We start from the raw sequence: 19,280 nt of genomic DNA on the forward strand, positions 1-19,280 counted from the left end.
GCACTGGTGCGATCGGTGCCAGCCCTTCATTTGCTGAGTGTTTGTGTTTATGCAAACGGAGGCCCTCTTCCTGCATATTCAATCTTCGACTCAGGCTTTTGTTGTGTTTAGTCCACATACCTCCAGCCCCCGAGACCAGAGTGCATGTGTGTGTGAGCCAGAGAGCGCGAACGGGGCAAGGCTGCCGGTTGCACACTGCTCGCACCTCACTTACAACTTGATAAAGAGGCAGCTGGTGAAGAGAGGACTTTTGTTATAGTGTGGATCAAAGTGTGGGACGCTGGAGTTGTTTGGATTTGGCTTGCGGAGCACTGGGTTATGTTCATGGGTGAGTGTTCAGAGACTTTAAGCGATGCATTTATTCTCCCTCTTCCTTGTCAAGCTAAAAATACTGAGTAAAATTCTTACGTTTCTGACTGTGCATCTCAGATCCCTGTCGTTGTCACACGTTTCTCTCTCTCTCTCTCTCTCTCTCTCTCTCTCTCTCTCTCTCTCTCTCTCTCTCTCTCTCTCTCTCTCTCTCTCTCTCTCTCTCTCTCTCTCTCTGAGCAAACCACACGGTATCTGCCTCCGCTCTCCTGTCCAATTAGATCTTTCTCACAAAAAGAGAAGTGAATCTGTATTGGGAGATTTTGCTCTTTCCTCAGTCACTACGCTCACTCTCACTCTGTCTCTGCACAGGGAAATGGAATTTGTGGGTTATTGATATTAATAGTACACAGGATCTGTGGTCAAAAGAGAGAAGAGAATGGATGAGAAAGAGAGAGAGAGAAAGAAAGAGAAGGGGATTGGTGGGGAGAAAGAGGAAACATGATGTCAGAGGGGATGTTAAAGCATTGCTGATATAAAAGATATGAGCCTTAAAAATGTGTGACATGATAAAAACAGAAGTGGTGTTTTGTTTGTGTAATGTTTAGTATAACTACAAAAAGTTTTGTATTTAGCCCTATATTGTTAATATTGTTGAATAAAATACAAGCCATATAAATATGCCTACATATTATTTGCTTTATATTGCTATGCATTATATCAGCCACGATTCTGTAGATATTGGTGTTGACCGAGGTCATTGCATAATCAGAATGTTTCAGAATGGATAAAGTAAGTAGTTTATTAATGAAATGAGTGATGGACATAAACTATCGTTCAAAGGTTTGAGGTCTGTAAGATTTTTTTAATGCAATTGAAATAAGTCTCTTATGCTCACTATAGCTGCATTTATTTGATCAAAAATACAGTAAAAAATGAAATATTGTGCAAATTGTTAAAATAGAAAACAGTTATTTATTCCTGTGATGCCAAAGCTGAATTTTCAGCATCATTACTCCAGTCTTCAGTGTCACATGATCCTTCAGAAATCATTCAAATATGCTGATTTGGTGCTCAAGAAACATTTCTTATTATTATCAATGATGAAGACAGTTGTGCTGCTTAATATTTTTGTGGAAACTGTAATGCAGTTTATTTTTCAGGATTTTTTTTATGTTTTGATGAATAGAAAAGTATCAATTAAATGATGAATGAAAAAATTGCTAATGAAAGCTATTGTGTAAAATAAGTATTTATACTTTTGTTTAAATTCAGCAATTTTGTGTATATATTATTTGCTATATATACTGTAATATTAATCAGCAATATGTAGGCAACCCTGATATCGGCATCGGCAGCAGCCATTAAAAATTGGATGATGCATATTTTCTTTTTTCAAATAGATATTCTCCAATGGTTTCCAATTTTTTTTTAAGCGTGTTTTGAGTAAATATCATGAAGCTGAAGTACAGTTTTTTTTTTTAAGTACAGTACGTATTTGTGTGATTAAATTGAACATTACTGACCCTAACCTCTAGATATCCATATTGGCATTTGTCATTAATAAAACTATAATATTTCACTGCTTAAAAAGATAACATTACATAACTGGGTTAGAACCCACAGTGACCAGTGTTAACCCTCATAGCCTTAGGCTTTAGCTGAATAAATGTCATCGGGGGAGAGGAAGAGATTATGAGAAATCGCTTTACAGATATATATATATATATAATCCAATTACAAAAAAAGAAAAAGAAAGAAGAGGGGAAGGTGAGCTCAGAAAAGAAAACAAGTGCAGCTTTTTATTTATCTTTTGGATGATTTCATTAGAATGTGTTTTGAAAGTCTGGCTGGGCCGTTTCTGGTATCCAGAGTGAAAGAATGCTCTATTCAGCTTGCGTTCTTGCCTGTTAACATTTAAATAGTGTAAAGAAATGCACTGCCTTGTTTGTTTTGGGATAGGAACGAAATACCGCTGCCTTGGTATTAAGACTGTGAAAGCTGTGTGTGTGTGTGTGTGTGTGTACTCTGTGTACTTTGTTCTTAGCTCAGCAAAACGTGAGGGCAGGTCTGAAAAAATGTCTAGACTCAGACAGCCTGACAGTCAGCAGACTATGTACCGACTCGCTCGGCCTCCAGAAGCTCAAGTGACCCACGTACAAGCCAAGATAAATTAGGTTTCTCGTCTGTTTGCATGTCGGAAACCGCCGTTGTTTACACGAACGTGGACGTGCACAACAATGGGCGAAGCCTGCTTGTAAGTGAATTATAAAAATGACTTTCAGGTTTTTTTGGGAATAGTTGAAATGAATCAGGCTCTGGTGAGAGAGTGAGTGGGAGAGAGAGACCTCTGTTCAGTCACCTTTTTGTCAGGCTTTTGTAAACAGCTGCATTTGTCTCAAAGTGAGTCATGCAATTTTCCTGTATTTCAGAGCACAGACAGTGACTTGGAAAATCATGTGCACACACCCTAAAAACAAACACAAATGGACTCAATATAGATATCACAGCCTGTCCTCTGCTCAAGTCTCTTTTTTGCTGTCTCTCTCTTTCTCTCTCTCTCCATTTTCTCCTTTTCTGATATGATTGTATTTTTTAAATCAGTGTTTTCTTCAAAATATTAAACGTTCATAAAAGTAGTTCACATGACTTGCTTGCTATCTGAAGTCATACAATAGCTTTGTACATTAGTGGAAATGACTGAAATTTCACTGTACAATCTTTTATCTCTCAAATCTCATTCGTCCTTTTAGCATATTCAAACTTTGAGCGTTAAGAACATGTGAGAACCAAAATAATTTGGTGTCATTTACATCAAACCTGAGTTTGAATTTGTGCATACACAAATGAGGTTTGAGAGGTGAGAGCAACATGATTGGAATGATATCAGTAAATAATTTTAGTCTGTTCCTAACACAAAGCTATAAAATACATCAGAGCCCGGTTTCACAGACAGGGCTTAGATTAAGCCAGGATTAGGTCTTAGTTCAATTAGGACACTTAAGTAGCTTTTATAAACATGCCTTAGAAAAACACATTGCTGGTGTAAATCTTGAGATGAAACAATGGCACTGGGCTGGCATATTTTAAGATATTTTAAGATTTGTCAGAATAAGTTTCTTTCAGTTAAAACAGCTCAAACATGCATTTTAGTCTAGGACTAGGCCTTGTCTGTGAATTGTCCACAAATTGGGTATATTGCAGTTAACCTGGTTAAGAATTTAATCATATTAGATTTATTAATGTTAATACATAATCCTGGTTCTTATGAATTTGAGTCAAACTGGATATATTGCTACTATTACATGAATCTCATTATTATTCTTATTTCATTAATGTATTATTGAATATGCATCGCATTAAGTTTATTTGTTTGATTTGTTAAAACTGTGTAATCCAAATGGATGGAAATTTGATATACAATCAAAATACATAAATCTTAAATATTAGGCCTGAATGTTTTTTAAATGTATTGTATAACTTTTTTAAAAACAAATTTTTATCATTTATAATATTTTATGATTTTACGCAAAAATAACCAAGAGTGTTAATTTGAAAGTTCTTTGTTGTTGTTGTTGTGTGGAATGAGGGAGAGTAAATGATGACAGAATATACATTTTTCTTTTAATAATCTTTACACACACTTTTGATACTTTATCACAGATCACACCCTTCTACACTATTTTTGAGCACGTCAAGCCTGCTTGTTAAAGGACACTGGATAAATTTGCTTTCTTGACCAATAGGGGAGGAGAGGAGCTGGTGGTCACAGCCTATGAGCTACACTCAATTGCTGCATAAATGAATATGCTAATAAGCAGGAATGTTCATTTATGACCCCACTGCAGAAGTAGCCACAGATATGCTATTTAAGCGTTTGCAAACCGATTAATGGAATGGATTTGCTTGGTGGTAAATATTCATGTGCTCTTGTGTTTTTGGTGAAGTGAGCAAAGAGATGGTCCATTAGATGGACTGAAGAGGCGTTCATAATGACCACCAGGGCCTTTTCCGTTAGGATTGGCTTAGTTTTAGCCAGGAATTGGCTGGAGTGTGTGATTCAACAGCCTGTATGATGTAAATGTGGCTGAATAAGAACAATATTTTGTAGAAGTCCTCTTCAGGTCTGGATTTCCAAATGAGATTGTTGATATTCATGTGCATGCTATCATTTTTAGCCATTGTTGTCATGTATGACCAAAGTTTTTGCTGGCCATATGTTTGCGATTCTAGGTCAAACGCAATTAATAGAGATGCACCAATATGACATTTTAGCCAATAACCGATATATTGGTTGATAAATGTAAATCCAAAATTAGCTCAGCTACTCTACAGCTAGGCAACTACCATTATGACGCTTCAAAAAGTTCATAAAGAGATCGTAAAACTAATCAATATGAACTGAGCGGTTTAGTCCAAATTTTCTGAAGAGACACAATCGCTTTATATGATGAACAGATTTATCTTAGGCTTTTTATTCACATATAAACATTAATCAGCAAACATAAACTGAAACTCGCCCGAAACGTCTTGACGCGCGAGAACAAACCTCTTGCTGAAGCTCAAATGTGCTGTGTAACATGAGAATGAACCTCATTGGTTCTTGCTGAAGCTCAAATGTGCTGCGTAACACATGAGAATGAACCTCATTGGTTCTTGCTGAAGCTCAAACGTGCTGCGTAACACATGAGAATGAACCTCATTGGTTCTCACACATCAAGCGAACATGCTTGAGCTTCTGTTTGCCACAAATGATGTGTGAGTTGATTAATATTTATTTTATTTACTTACTTATCCACCCGTCCAGTGAGTTTTCTTAAATGATTAGTTCACCCAAAAAAAAAAAATTGTCCTCAATTACTCATCAAATTGTCATCAGCCTACACAACTACCACTTTAATTCTTCAAAAAGTTCATAAAGAGATCATAAAACTAATCCATATGAACTGAATGGTTTAGTCCAAGTTTTCTGAAGAGACTCGATCTCTTTATATGATGAACAGATTTAGAATTTGTTTACTGTACTTTTTATTAAGGTAAATATCACTTTTGTGCAATTATGCTATTTAGAAGGGAAAAGACTTTTGGACATTTTTAGCGAGTTACCAGCACAAGAACTTAAAGGGACACTTCACCCATTTGCATTAAGCTTTGCATTGTTAGAAACCCAGTCATACTATTGAATGGTCGTGCAACACTCTTTCATTTTCCCCTGATACGGGAGAAATCTGTTATTTACCTCTTACACTTCCTCCTACAATGACGCAAAAATCGTCATTTTGCGTCATTGTAGGAGGAAGTGTTAGAGGGGGGGATTTCTGTTAAGACTACAGACACTAGTTTCTCATCTTTCCCAGGGTGGGGCGCGCTCACGCTACAGACCTATTACAGATCATTGGGTGGGACTTTACTCTCTGAAACTGAAAGCAATATCCTCCATCTTGTTTGAAGCTAAGCTAACAGGCGCTGTGGAGACAGATGTAAAGTTATGACAATAGCGGAGGAGAGTGCTCAATATGATATAGAAGAAGAGGATTTCGGAAGTCTGATGCTTGAATCAGGTGTTTGTGGCTACCTTTACAAGCCGCATTATAGCGAAGAGCAGCCGAGGCAGAAGACCTGCCTGCCGCGGACGAGGAGCCCGGACTGGCTCGAGTTAGGGCGGACTGGTGGCGCCGGTGATCTCACAATGCAGCTACGAACCGCTACGAACACAGAGATAGAGTCCGTCTGCGGCAAAGAATTTCAACGATGACAATTTCTCCTGGACGAAATCTCTGAATCAGACGAGGACACGGACGTTTGTGTTGAGAACTAGTTTCGCACCGCATATGTTCTGACTGAACATCCAGGTACCATGCAATAATTCACCTTTTCGAAAGAAATACAAACGAGGAGTAATGCACTATATGAGTTCGCCAACTAACTAGACATTTTGTGTGAATGTGAAATGAATTTCAAGCTCTGGTAGTAGCTAGCCTTGTAGACGGAAGAGTGATTTCTCTTATAGGCAGATATGCGCTTTCTGGATTAGTGGGAGTGGCTTGCGGAGCTGTGCAATGTGGTGCATTGTGGGAGTTGTTGTCTTTCATACAAATGCGTTCTGAAGTTATTTTTTGTCTTTTCTCGGTCACGAAGGCACCAAATTCAAAAATTATTTTACATTTCGACTACATATATGACCCACTTTAAATAAAAAACAATGTTCAAATGGGTGAAATGACCCTTTAACGTTTTTTCTGTCTGTCTCTTCGCTATCATCTTTAGACAATATTTAGTCCATGTGATCATTTAGTTGTCTCTCCCGCCACGTTCCCTCCATAACACACCCATGAAGCCGATCATCTCAGCAAGTTCCCCGAGCACCAGAGTGCTGGTTCTTTTCCTTCTCCAGCTGGGTCTAACAGTATGAGTGTATTTATTCACTCCCCAGGCCTCCTCCACCCCACTGCTCAAAACACCAGCATTACCACCAACTGCATGCATTCAGTCTGGACTGATATCGATTTAGCAACACATTACGGTGCTAAAAACTAAAAGGTAACTGCTGTTGCGAGTCTCTCTTCCTATCCCCCCCCCCCCCCCCCCCGTTCTTAATGCAAAACGTTCTCATCATTAGAATGAGAGAACATTTGTCTAAATGAGCGTTAGGCATTTCAGTAAACTCATTTAGCACCTGAGACCTTAGCAGGTGATTTGAATAAATGATGTTTAGCTTTTTAAGCTGAAAAATTCATCACTTGTCACCACGAGCTATTGATTCATAACAGCAGGGATGACATGTTAATTGAAGTCTAATGAATTAGAATAAGAGAAAATGGAGTCAGCACAAGATATGCGGAAAACTCATATATGGTCCTGGTGGTGACTGGTGTTTTTAGTCATTTTTAAGTAAATGCTGACCACCCACCTTAACAAGGGTGTTTAACAGATAATTGATGCAGAGACATGGACAGGCTGTACCAATGTGTTTTATCTGCGCTCACTTTACCTGAGATAAACAGATTCACTCTGCTCAAACGGCCAGCCACTGTTTTGACTGGCAAATGTAAACTGCATATTTGTTCACGTTCGGCTAAGCTTTCATGCTTTTATTCAAATGCCCAAGGGATGTTGGCCTACAGTATCTTTCTCAGTAGTGTAGTATGAGAATATGCTCTTAGAGTATATTTTTGAGTCCAGACTATAAATGCGAGCTTATGAACCTTTTGGCTTTTGGGAAGGAGTTGCCTTATAAAAAGCCACACAGTGATGGTAATACTATGATCCTTTGAAACTGGCACCAAAATATGTCCAAAATATATATTTTTTTGTTGATGGTACAATATTTAGTTCAATGGAGTAATGCTGTGATATACAGTATACTATGGTACTGATTTGTTGCCATAATTATATACTATGGTATGTACTTGGGGGTGTTACAAATGCACGCCACCGTTCAGAAGTTGGGGGTCAGTAAGATTTTCTTTAAAAAAATGAATACTTGTATTCAGCATTGATGCAATCAATTGAACAAAGTGCCATTTTCTAATGTTACAAAACTTTATTTTTCACATTAATGCTGTTCTTTTTATATTCAAAGAATCCTGAAAAAAAAAAGTATGCATGTATGTACGTATGTGTATATGTGTTTCCACAAAATATTAAGAATCACTTAACTGTTAACATGACTTATTATATTTTTGATAATAATAAGAAATGTTTCTTGAGCATTAAATCAGCATATTAGAATGATTTAGAATAATCATGTGACACTTAAAACTGTAGTAATTGGCTGTTACAAATTCAGATTTGCCATCACAGGAATAAATTACATTTTAAAATATATTAAAATAAAAAAGCAGATATTTTAAATTGTATTAATACTTCACAATATTTCTGTTTTTACAGTATTTTTAATCAAATAAATGTCGCCTTTGTGATCATTAGGACTTGCCAAACCAGTACTTTTGTACGATAGTGTTTATGTCCAAAAATAGGATAATACTATGGTATGTTTTGGTACTTGTTTTGGTACCTAATTAGTTTTTTGCAACAGGTGTAGCATAGACTCTGTAGTGCAATCAGGGCTTGATATGAACTTTTTGGCTCACCAGCCACGGTGGTTAGTGGTTTTTCAAAGTTACTAGCCTCTCAGCATTTTCACTGGCCACAATTTCGACATCGATTCCATGGGAATGCTCTTTAAGACCGTCATTTTGAAATTTTTTGACTGTTAAAGCGCAATAAGCAACAAAAAAGAACTCAATTTAGTACTGAGAGGCGGTTCTGTGTGCGCACACTTTGGGTGTGAGCACAAAGTCTGCAGGAATGAGTAAAATTATGCGCAATACGCGCAATCGCATGCCGAAATTCAAGCTCTGTAACACCAACAACATTCATTCCGGAGCAAATGGTACGAGTGAGTAAGAAGAGGCGGGTTTGTGTGTCAACTTGCTGTCGGAGAGATGAGAGAAAGAAAGCACAGCTGGTATCGTGGATCTATTCTGTGGAAAATTAGTCTTGTAAGTGTTTCAGATATTTCAGTTTCGATTTGTATTGAAAAATCTATATTTTTGACAAGTCCATTGCACTTAGTTAATTATTTCAGATGCCTTTTTAAAAGATTATAAGTGAAAAATGTATATATTATGTATGTATTTCAACCTGCCAAAGTGGCAAGTGACTGAGTTACACGCCACTGCTGGAATCCACCCGCATTTGGCGGGTTGGCCGGTGTTAATGTCAAGCCCTGAATGCAACTTTCGCTTGATATAAAGGAAAAGTTTAACCCTTTATGGTTTGATAAGGTTGATAAATCACTCACTTCCATATTGTAGCTTATGGTTTAGTAATGCTGTTTTCTGCTTCTCTCAAGTTTTGCCAAGTAGATGATGTGCTTCTGTATGTCCGCGGTTGAGTTCTCATTGGTTTATCTGCAACATCACAACTGTAAAATAGCTTACTTTAATGTAATTTCGTATGCACAGAGATGACTGATGGTTTGTGACAGCAGCAGTAATTTTACAGCTACAGCTTTTTCTGTGTGTTTGTTGTCTCTGCAGGGCAGGGAGGTTAAACGCAGCGCTGGAACTGAAGACGGCCGCAAATAAGCAAGTCCTTGGAGAAGGTAAACAAGTGATTTGTTATTAGACTCCACCTGAGCCGAGAGTGTGTGTGTGTTTGTGCTTGTTGACTGACTAGAAAGGGCAGGACTAGTGCTAGTATTCTATATAGTTTCTTTATATCTTTTTGCCAGCAGCCACATCACCCTGTAGCCCAAGACTGGTTGCCCACTGAAGCTAAGCAGGGTTGATCCTGGTTAGTACATGGATGGGAGACCTCCTGGGGAAAGTAGTTTGCCGCTGGAAGAGGTGTTAGTGAGGCCAGTAGGGGGCGCTCACCCTGTGGTCTGTGTGGGTCCTAACACCCCAGTATAGTGATGGGGACACTATACTGTCAAAGAGCACCATCCTTCGTTTGAGACATTAAACCGAGGTCCTGACTCTCTGTGGTCATTAAAAATCCCAGGATGTCCTTCGAAAAAAGACTAGGGGTATAACCCCGGCATTCTGGAAAAAATTGCCCATTGGCCTCTGTCCATCATCATAGCCTCCTTATAATACCCATATAAACTGATTGGCTTCACCTCTCCACCAATAAGCTGGAGTGTGGTGTGTGTTTGGCTCAATATGGCTGCCGTCGCATCATCCAGGTGGATGCTGCACATTGGTGGTGGTTGAGGAGATTCTCCCCTTCTATGTAAAGCGCTTTGAGTGCCGAGAAAAGCGATATATAAATAAAACAACAATTTGATTTGTTGCTGCTCTTTTCTTTGTATACTTTTCTCAAGGTTGAGAGAAAAAGAGGTTGTTTGTTTTTGTCGAAGTTTACCGCTAAACAGGACGGTTTATTTGCCCTACTGCACAGGTCTTTTTGAGACATGATTTGGCTAACTTGCTGAGTCAACATATCTTAAATGGTCATTGTCAGTAATTAATAGGACTTTTTGAGTTATCCAGGTTCTACGACAAGGAAAATTGTATTTTAAAACGATATTTGATTTCTAAATAGGTTTCCCAACCTGTCTGATTCAGAATGGAACAGCCCTAATCAACTGACATGGTGACCAGAGCAAACCATAGAAGTGAATTAGTACAATATTACTGTGTTCTCTGACAGTATGGTGGACAAGGAAGGGACTTCCCATCCTTTCCCATGAGCTCATGCTTACAGACACATTCACACACACCCACCCAAATACACAAACCTGGTTCACTATGTGATTGATTTCTATTTTGTTGTTTTGCATGTTGTTCTTTCTATTTTTCTCACCATAGAGCTTCTTAAAAAGCTACTGTTGATCTCCCTCTTGCCATTACACACTACAAACACTGTAAAAATCTTATTGTAATCAGTATCTTTGTCTAGTTTTTCAGCAAAAATATGTAAATAATCTTAAAACAAATTTACATATAATTTGCATTACAGGCAGACTTATATAAAACATAATAAGATTTGTTTTCAGTGAAAATTTCCTTTTTTTACTCCATTGGCAAATTTTTTCGTAGTTATAAGTATGACAGAATAAATTGTTGATTTATGATTAAACTAAATGCCCAACATTACCAAAGAAAAAGTTGTCTTGCTTTTGATATCCATTACATCCCTAGTTTTATTGTTTTTTTTTGTTTGTTTTTTGTGCTGCCCACAATGCTATTGGCTTCAACAAGATTAGATTTTTTTATTGGAAAACAGGAATACTAGTCATATTTATTTATTTATTTATTTATTTATTTATTTATTTATTTATTTATTTACTTAACCACCCACCCAGTGAGTTTTCTTAAATTGTTATTCACCCAAAAATAATAAAAAAATGTCATCAATTAGTCATCAGATTGTCATCAGCCTACGCAACTACCACTTTGATGCTTCAAAAAGTTCATAAAGAGATTGTAAAGCTAGCCTAATCCATATGAATTGAGTGGTTTAGTCCTACTTTTCTGAGGAGACACAATCGCTTTATATGATGAACAGATTGAATTTAGAATTTGAATTTATATTTTATATTTTAATTTATATGTGAATAAAAGCCTAAATTCAATCTTACATCAAATAAAGTGATTGTGTCTCTTCAGAAAATTTGGACTAAACATCTTGATTCGTATGAATTAGTTGTACGATCCCGTTATGAATTTATGAAGCATCAAAGTGGTAGATGAGTAGCTGTCAATGGAGGGACAAAAATCTCTTCAGTTGTGTTACAAAGATGAACAAAAGTTTCACGAGTTTGGAGCGACATGAGGGTGAGTAATTAGTGATAGAATTTTTATTTTTGGGTAAACTGATGGGTGTAGGGTTTGGCCATACCATTGGATTTCTGGGAAGGGTGTAGGGCTATCTCCCTTTTTTCTCTCCCTTTTAGCAACTGGCCAGCCTGAGATAAACCTCATCATACTATACGTTTTTGCACAGGATTTGCATATGTCGTTGTTTAAAAACCAGTTTGAAGTGCAGATTATAATGATAATGATGCAAGTATAACATGATTTTGATAATTTCACACACTTTCAAACTTTTTAATTTATCGTGCACTTTGGTATAACGCAAAATGGCTTGCTTATACATTCAATTCAGTCCACTTTCCAACAGAAATGCCTGTTTACTTCTGTATGGATGCCTGGTATAATCTTATCCCCACTCAACCACTCTTACATAAGTTAAAGTAAGTGTATATCCACTTAAACCCTGAGTACTTTTTCAGAGAGCTAAACAGCAGGGGAAAATATAATATTTGCATGCTGTGTGGCGCCTGCCAAGGGCTAAATTGGAATGCCTCTGAAGATCATACACTTGATTATTTACTTTATTTGCCTCATCCTCTCGTTTTACGGCAACCACAAAGATGGAAATTCTGAGGTAACACCAAATGAAAAGTTGTATATTGATGCATGTTAGGGCGCAGAGGTGGATTAGGGCCCATGTAATAGCTCTTCCGAGTACATTTATTGCTTACTACAAAAAAAATGTAATTCTGTGTATCAGCATCAGGTTGAAAATTGCTTTGTATTAGCATTAGCATTTGGTAAGCCCCTAATTCCCCTGTTTCTACAGCTGAGTGTGTTTCTATGCATTTACAAGTGCTTCCGATTTGTAGGAGTTCACTTAAATCTCTTTTTCTGCCAAAGCTATGAACATAATAAACAAGCCAGCATGGCCAAAGCGCCACACGGGGGAGATTGCTAACGAGAAAGTTAAATGCTTACGCTAGTCACACGGTTGTTTATGCGCCCGTGTGCATAACTCCAGAGAGGATTTTAATATGCTGTAATAAAAAGTTTTTAAAGCGGTAACATTTTGAACTAAAGAATTCGCACTAGCTTCGTTTTCTGTTAATTATGAAATTGTCAGCATTTTCTTACATTGAAGTACTGTGGAAGTGTCAGATGTAAAAATTGTATGGGTGATTAACACAATTATACATAGCAGTATTACCATGGTGTCCAAAACATACTTTTTTGTATGTTTTGTGTATTTGTACAGTTTATAACTTGAATATAAATTGAATAACAAAATGATGATGTTGTATCAATTAGATTTTTGGAAACAGTCGAGGTCAAAACAGAGGTGGAACAGATCCAAATTGGCATTTAAATTTTTTTGATGCATTTAAAACTGGCTACCTTTCTTTGCCGTGCCTCCGTGCTTAAAAAAAGTCACGTTTTTTTTTGTTTTACTTGATGAAAGTGTACTTCTCTGAATGCATATAGAAAATCAAAATTACAAATCCATTATGTTTTTCATGGTATTGATAACTTAATGAATTCTGCTCTCTTAGAGGTGGAAAGGCTTTGATATAGTTGGTCTGCCACTGCGTCGGAGCGAGTCTTCGTGACAGGATCTTTGTACTGAATGGAAGTGATGGCAGTCAGGCTGGCAGCAGTCTCTGCTTCTGTCAGAGGAGTTGTCTTCAGAGAGATGAAAGGAAATCTGTCCACAAAAACGCTCCGTGAGGAGTGTGTGCGAGAGTGTTTGTCACGTATATCACAAAGCTCAGTTTGTCTTCTTTTCATCTGAAGACATTCGCTGTTTTTCCTTTCTTTCTTTTTTTGCATCACTTTTCAATTTCTTCATCCAGCTGAAAGGAGATGACCGTATTTTAAATGGGTCAAATTGAATGAAAGAATGATTTTTAGGTGGTTCTTTCAACATGAAATGTATGCATTTGCTTCTTTTATTGCTTAAGTAAGGTCGACCCCCCCCCCCAGTCGTTTTGTTTTCTTTGTACTAGCAATGCAAATACACCACACGGTTGAACTCATTTTGGTAAGACGAAAGTGAAATCATTAGCACATTGTTGAACATAAGCAGCGAATGGGCTTACTCTCTATATAAGCATACTCTATGGGCTTAGTCTTAGCTTGCCTTCCTTAAAAATACAGCAGATCAAGTTCATAAATCATCATGACAATTGAAAGTATATGTCCTTAATGACTTACACAGGTTGATGTTTATTGTTCTCTATCTGACATTCGCTATATTCATGGTCAATATCATTTTGGCAGTGTCTCGCTGCTGTATTTATTTGAGGAAGCAAAATCCCTTTTAGGGATGAAGCACCTGGGCTTGGATGCTTAATGGAATAGCTTTAACATTAAGTAAATAAACAGCTTGCATTTGAAAGGTGTGTGTGTGTGTATCAGAGACAAAGAAAGAGGGGGGGTGTATTTGTGCTGTGGGTAGGAAAGGAGATACGCCTACACTGGTTAGCTGAAGTTTTGTTGTGGCTTTTAAACTGAAATAAGAGTTTGACTTTGGACTTTGTTAAAGGTGAAATGTGTGATTTCTTTGCCACTTTCGGCACCAAATTGAATTGCGAAAATTTTATTATTGCAATTACTGTAATGCATTTTCCTTTGTAAGGGAAAGTAATTTACTGATTTCACAATGGCATATATCAGTGGTATCATTTTGGTTGGCGATTTATGCAAAGGTCCTACTTTTGTACTATTTTTATGGTTTGTAAGTTAGCATTTTTCAAACTGGGGGCAAATTTTCAGGGTGTCTGCTGAACATTTCAGAAATGTATTAAAAATCCATTGATTCATTTGATTCAAAATAGTAAACTGAAAATCTAAAAGTTGTAAAGGAATGAACGACTGTTCATATAATCAAATATGGAAATAATACTAGACTACAATAATAAACTGTTGGGTATAAAGTATAAAATGCAATATATTTGAGGCCTGCGAACAGTTTGTGGTTATGAAAGGGGCCTTTGGTTTAAAAAAAAAAGTCTTTGAATGCTTTGCTTTGCCTTGAATGAAACATGTCTTTTTATGGGGAAGTTATCGCTTTTTAAATTGCTCTCTTTGCACTTGGGCTGTAATATGTAATTTTTTGGGCTAAAAAACTAAATTACAAACTGGCATGCATTTTACTTGTCACTTCTCTGGTTGAAGTCTTCTTCCCTGTAGACTGAAAGCTAATTCAACATAATAAAAAATAATAAAAAAGTGACCAGGCACGTTAAAAGCAGATCTGTTTACTGTGTGTTTTGCAGCAGGTCGAGGACTGGCTGCTTTAGTTGTTATTCATAAACACAGTCCTCCCAAGCTCGGGGGAGGGAGGGAAAAAAGAAAGAAGACATGGAAAAAAAGAGAAGGAAGCAAAGAGCTTAAGTCCAGGACTGAAAACAGGAATGACAAACACCATTAGCTGAAAAATTTCCATCTCATTGCAACTATGTTATTGTTTACTTTAGCATACACATCCTAATATGGTTTCATCTCTGTTAAAACAGTGCAGAAGGAAGGCCAGGGGCCTGGCCCGGGGTAGGGGCCTTTAAACTGACACTTAGACAACAAGAAACATATCTCACAGGCCTTGCCCTCTCATTATTACATTATTCAACCTTATGATCGCTAATGATAATTAGGCTTTTTCCCTGACTGGGTTCTCTTTTTCCCTGTTCACAGCCGTTCATATTTCATCTTTTCCTCACAAGCTTGCTTAACAGCGGTTTGTTTGTCGGTTTCCTATTAGAACAGGAAATTGGGGCAGGACATATCAAAATAGCCAATAGCCTTTAGTTGACATAATTTACTACTTGCGGATACAAATGAGTGTAGGAGGAATCTTAAATATTTCTGATTCAATGTTGTTTTTTTGTTGTTTTTTTGGTATAATGATAATTGAGAAGAAAATGGAAACAATACTGTAACAATTTTCTTAATTGTCTATATATATATATATATTTATTTATATAAACATTCATTATATTCAGAAACATTCATTATTATTATCAATGTTGAAAACAGTTGTGTACAATTTTTTTTCAAAATTCTTTGATGAATAGAAAGTTCAAAAGAACAGCATTTATTTAAAATAGAATATTTTATAACATTATAAATGTCTTTACTGTAACTTTTGATCAGTTTAACTCATCCTTGATGAATAAAAGTATTGATTTATTTTATTTCTTTCCCCCAAAAATAAAATAAAAATTCTTACTGACCCCAAACTTTTGAACGGTAGTGTTTAATGTTACAAAAGCTTTAGATTTCAGATAAATGCTGTTCTTTTGAACTTTCTATTCATCATAGCATCATGAAATAAAAATGTAAATAACTGTTTTCAACATTGATAATAATCATAAATGTTTATTGGGCATCAAATCATCATCATTAGAATGATTTCTGAAGGATCATGTGACACTGAAGACTGGAGTAATGATGCTGAAAATTCAGCTTTGATCACAGGGATAAATTACACTTTACTGTATATTCACATAGAAAAGAGCTGTTTTAAATTGGAATCATATTTCACAATATTACTGTTTTTGTTTGTATTTTAATCAAATAAATGCAGCCTTGGTGAGCAGGAAATACTTCTTTTAAAAACATAAAAAATCTTACTGACTCCAAACTTGTATATATTATATTATATTATATACTTGTATATATAACTTGTGTGTGTGTATGTATGTGTATATATATATATATATATCAAATGTATAATCATATTTTTAATGACAATTTATATATATATATATATATATATATATATATATATATATATATATATATATATATATATATATATATATATATATATATATACTCACCTAAAGGATTATTAGGAACACCATACTAATACTGTGTTTGACCCCCTTTCGCCTTCAGAACTGCCTTAACCCTCTGAGGTCTGAGCTGTTTTCTGGGCCCTGGAGGTGTTCTGACATGCTCTGACATTTGTGGTTATTTCTGTTACTTGTGACATTTTCATGGCTAAAGTCTAATTACACTGTATTCAGCACAAACTCTGCTACAATAATATATCAGCAGCACGTATGTAAAAGTTTGTAGTTTTGAGATAATGACATTTATGCATGGTTTGTGAAAATACAAAAATAAATTCTCACTGAAATAAGGTCATGAAACCCATACTGATTATTTCTTCACAAGACTTTTGAAAATTGTATCACGTAGCCTAGAATATTTGCTCTAAAACTATGTGAGAATCACCCTGACTGCTCATTCAGAGAAGACAATATATTGATTTAAAAATTTTACGACGTGTTTTGTGTTAGAAAGCAATATGCGAAGGGGCGGATCACCTCATTAATATGAAAGCTTTCCACACCTGAGAAAGACAAAGAACCTCCCTAATGGCCCTATTAGGAGCTTATCAGGGCCCATCATTCTGACCAACCTTGCACAAAGAATGAGGAGATTTAAAAAAGAATGGCTTTTAAAATTGTTTGGATTTATTTACAACACAACATAATCCAAAGATACACAACAAAAAAGCACTTATTGAAGAAAGAGACCTTTGTGCCATTCCTAAAAACATTGTACATACCTTTCATTTTCTAAGGTGTTTGATTTTCACTTTACCATGTTCATGTACAGAGACATGTACTGTGAATGTTGAAGTCAGCAGGACTCAGTGGCATCTGGGCCCTGAAAAAAAAAAAAGTGAACATACTGATATCAAGAGAAAGGCCTGCACGATTTTGGGAATACATTTTAGATTTTTCTTGTTAAAATTGCTTTTTAAAATTCACAGAATACACACACACACTCACACAAATGTTTCCAACAATATATAATGAACACCAGGTTTGTTGTGCCTTGTAGGTATAGGCTATGCGCAGTGCTGCATAAAATAATAACAATATAGCAGCCTATATATATTTTCAAAAAGATTTCAGTAACAACTAAGCTAGAGAAAAATATATTGATTATCATGTTACTTCAAATGTTTCCATTCGTTATGATGATATGAAATGAGATAATAGTAAAAACATGAAGCCGTTTGGAGCGTTTTGCTTTTCCAAAATATGATACGTTCAAACGCGATCGCGATCAAAAATATGATACATTAAAACGCGATCGCGATCAAAAATATGATACATTAAAACGCGATTGCGATCAAATATAAAACATTATGGTTAGGCCTACCATATACATAGCCTATCTACGTTTGAGCAGATATCCACAAACACAGTAACAGTAAACACGGGTCTGAATATTATAATATTCACCATATATCTAGCAACAGTTCAACTGCAATGTGAAATTTATGCAACAATAGCAAACTAATATGTAAGAATTTCTTACCTTATCTTTCTTGTCTTCAAATATCGTTCTTCTTCTTCTGATGTAAATCCAATGTAAGCTCAGGCACGTCTTTCAAACTCGACGAAAAGTGAAGTGAAGTGTTTTGTTGTTGAGGTAATGAGGGCGATCGCGTTCCATGTGGAGATTTGCATGTGAATATCTTTTGCGCGAGTGGGCGTGGCCGAATTAAAAATAATTAGGAAGCGTTTGAGAAGCTGGAAATCTTGTTGGTTTTATACAAATTACTTAAACAGAGAATATTTGTTTTCGTTTTGAATCCGATCATTTAAAAGTACACACTTAAATGTTTATAAAGGTGTATGGCTCATAAATGTGTAACAAGTATTCGCTGAGTTTTGTTTCAGTTTATAGACGTGCTCAAGAAAAAAAAGTTCACCGCGACGGAGAGGCAGAACGCACACACTGTTTATTTTCTTTATTTTACAAAAGCACAATGTTTTGATTTGATTGGAAGTGGACACATACAAAAGTAGAAATACCACAGATTCTTTTTTTATATTTATTTTTTCTGTATGACCATAAATGACGGAGAAATTTAAGTTTAAAGGGGTGGTAAAACATGATTTCACTTTTCTAACTTTAGTTAGTGTGTAATGTTGCTGTTTGAGCATAAACAACATCTGCAAAGTTACAACGTTCAAAGTTTAAAGCAAAGGGAGATATTTGCTTTTAAAGAAATCAATTTCTAAGAACTACAGAAACGGCTGATAGGGACTACACGACATTCCTGTGGGCTTGCTGACATCACTAAGCCCAATATTTACATAAACCCCTCCTCTGGGAACACAATACATAACGGGGGCAGGGCCATTTTATGTTGCTTTGAAAAAGAGTTGTTGTGGTAGTAGCGAATCACAACACACTGGGCCAGCTAACCAATCTGAGCCCATTGCGTATTTTTTAGGGCGGGGCTTCATAGAACCAGGAAATCATCCGACCGTTTTTACAAGGAGGGACAGAGCAGTGTAGAATAATGGTTAAATATGTGAAAAATAATGTGATATTTTAAAAACGAAGCATGAACACATATTACAGTGCACCCCACAAACACAATCAAGCCTTCGAAAAAAGGTGTTTTACCACCCCTTTAAAGTGCTACAATGTGGAGAAAATCCAGCAAAACGCGCCGGCGCGTTTGTCGACCTCAGAGGGTTAATTCTACGTGGCATTGATTCAACAAGGTGCTGAAAGCATTCTTTAGAAATGTTGGCCCATATTGATAAGATAGCATCTTGCAGTTGATGGAGATTTGTGGGATGCACATCCAGGGCACGAAGCTCCCGTTCCACCACATCCCAAAGATGCTCTATGGGGTTGAGATCTGGTGACTGTGGGGGCCATTTT

At 36.4% G+C, this 19,280-nt stretch overlaps 1 protein-coding gene across 5 annotated transcripts in view; it reads left to right on the forward strand.

Moving 5' to 3' along the window:
• The window catches only part of foxp1b (forkhead box P1b), a 208,046-nt gene that overhangs the window by 68,636 nt on the left and 120,130 nt on the right, over window positions 1–19,280 (forward strand). For all 5 annotated transcript variants that reach the window (XM_081381534.1, XM_081381536.1, XM_081381533.1 and 2 more), the window contains one exon: window positions 9,354–9,418. The gene's annotated coding sequence lies outside the window, so the exon portion shown is untranslated. The remainder of the gene's footprint in view (window positions 1–9,353; window positions 9,419–19,280) is intronic.

Source organism: Scardinius erythrophthalmus (assembly GCF_964197995.2).
Source record: "Scardinius erythrophthalmus genome assembly, chromosome: 12".
Taxonomy (NCBI): Eukaryota; Metazoa; Chordata; class Actinopteri; order Cypriniformes; family Leuciscidae; genus Scardinius; species Scardinius erythrophthalmus.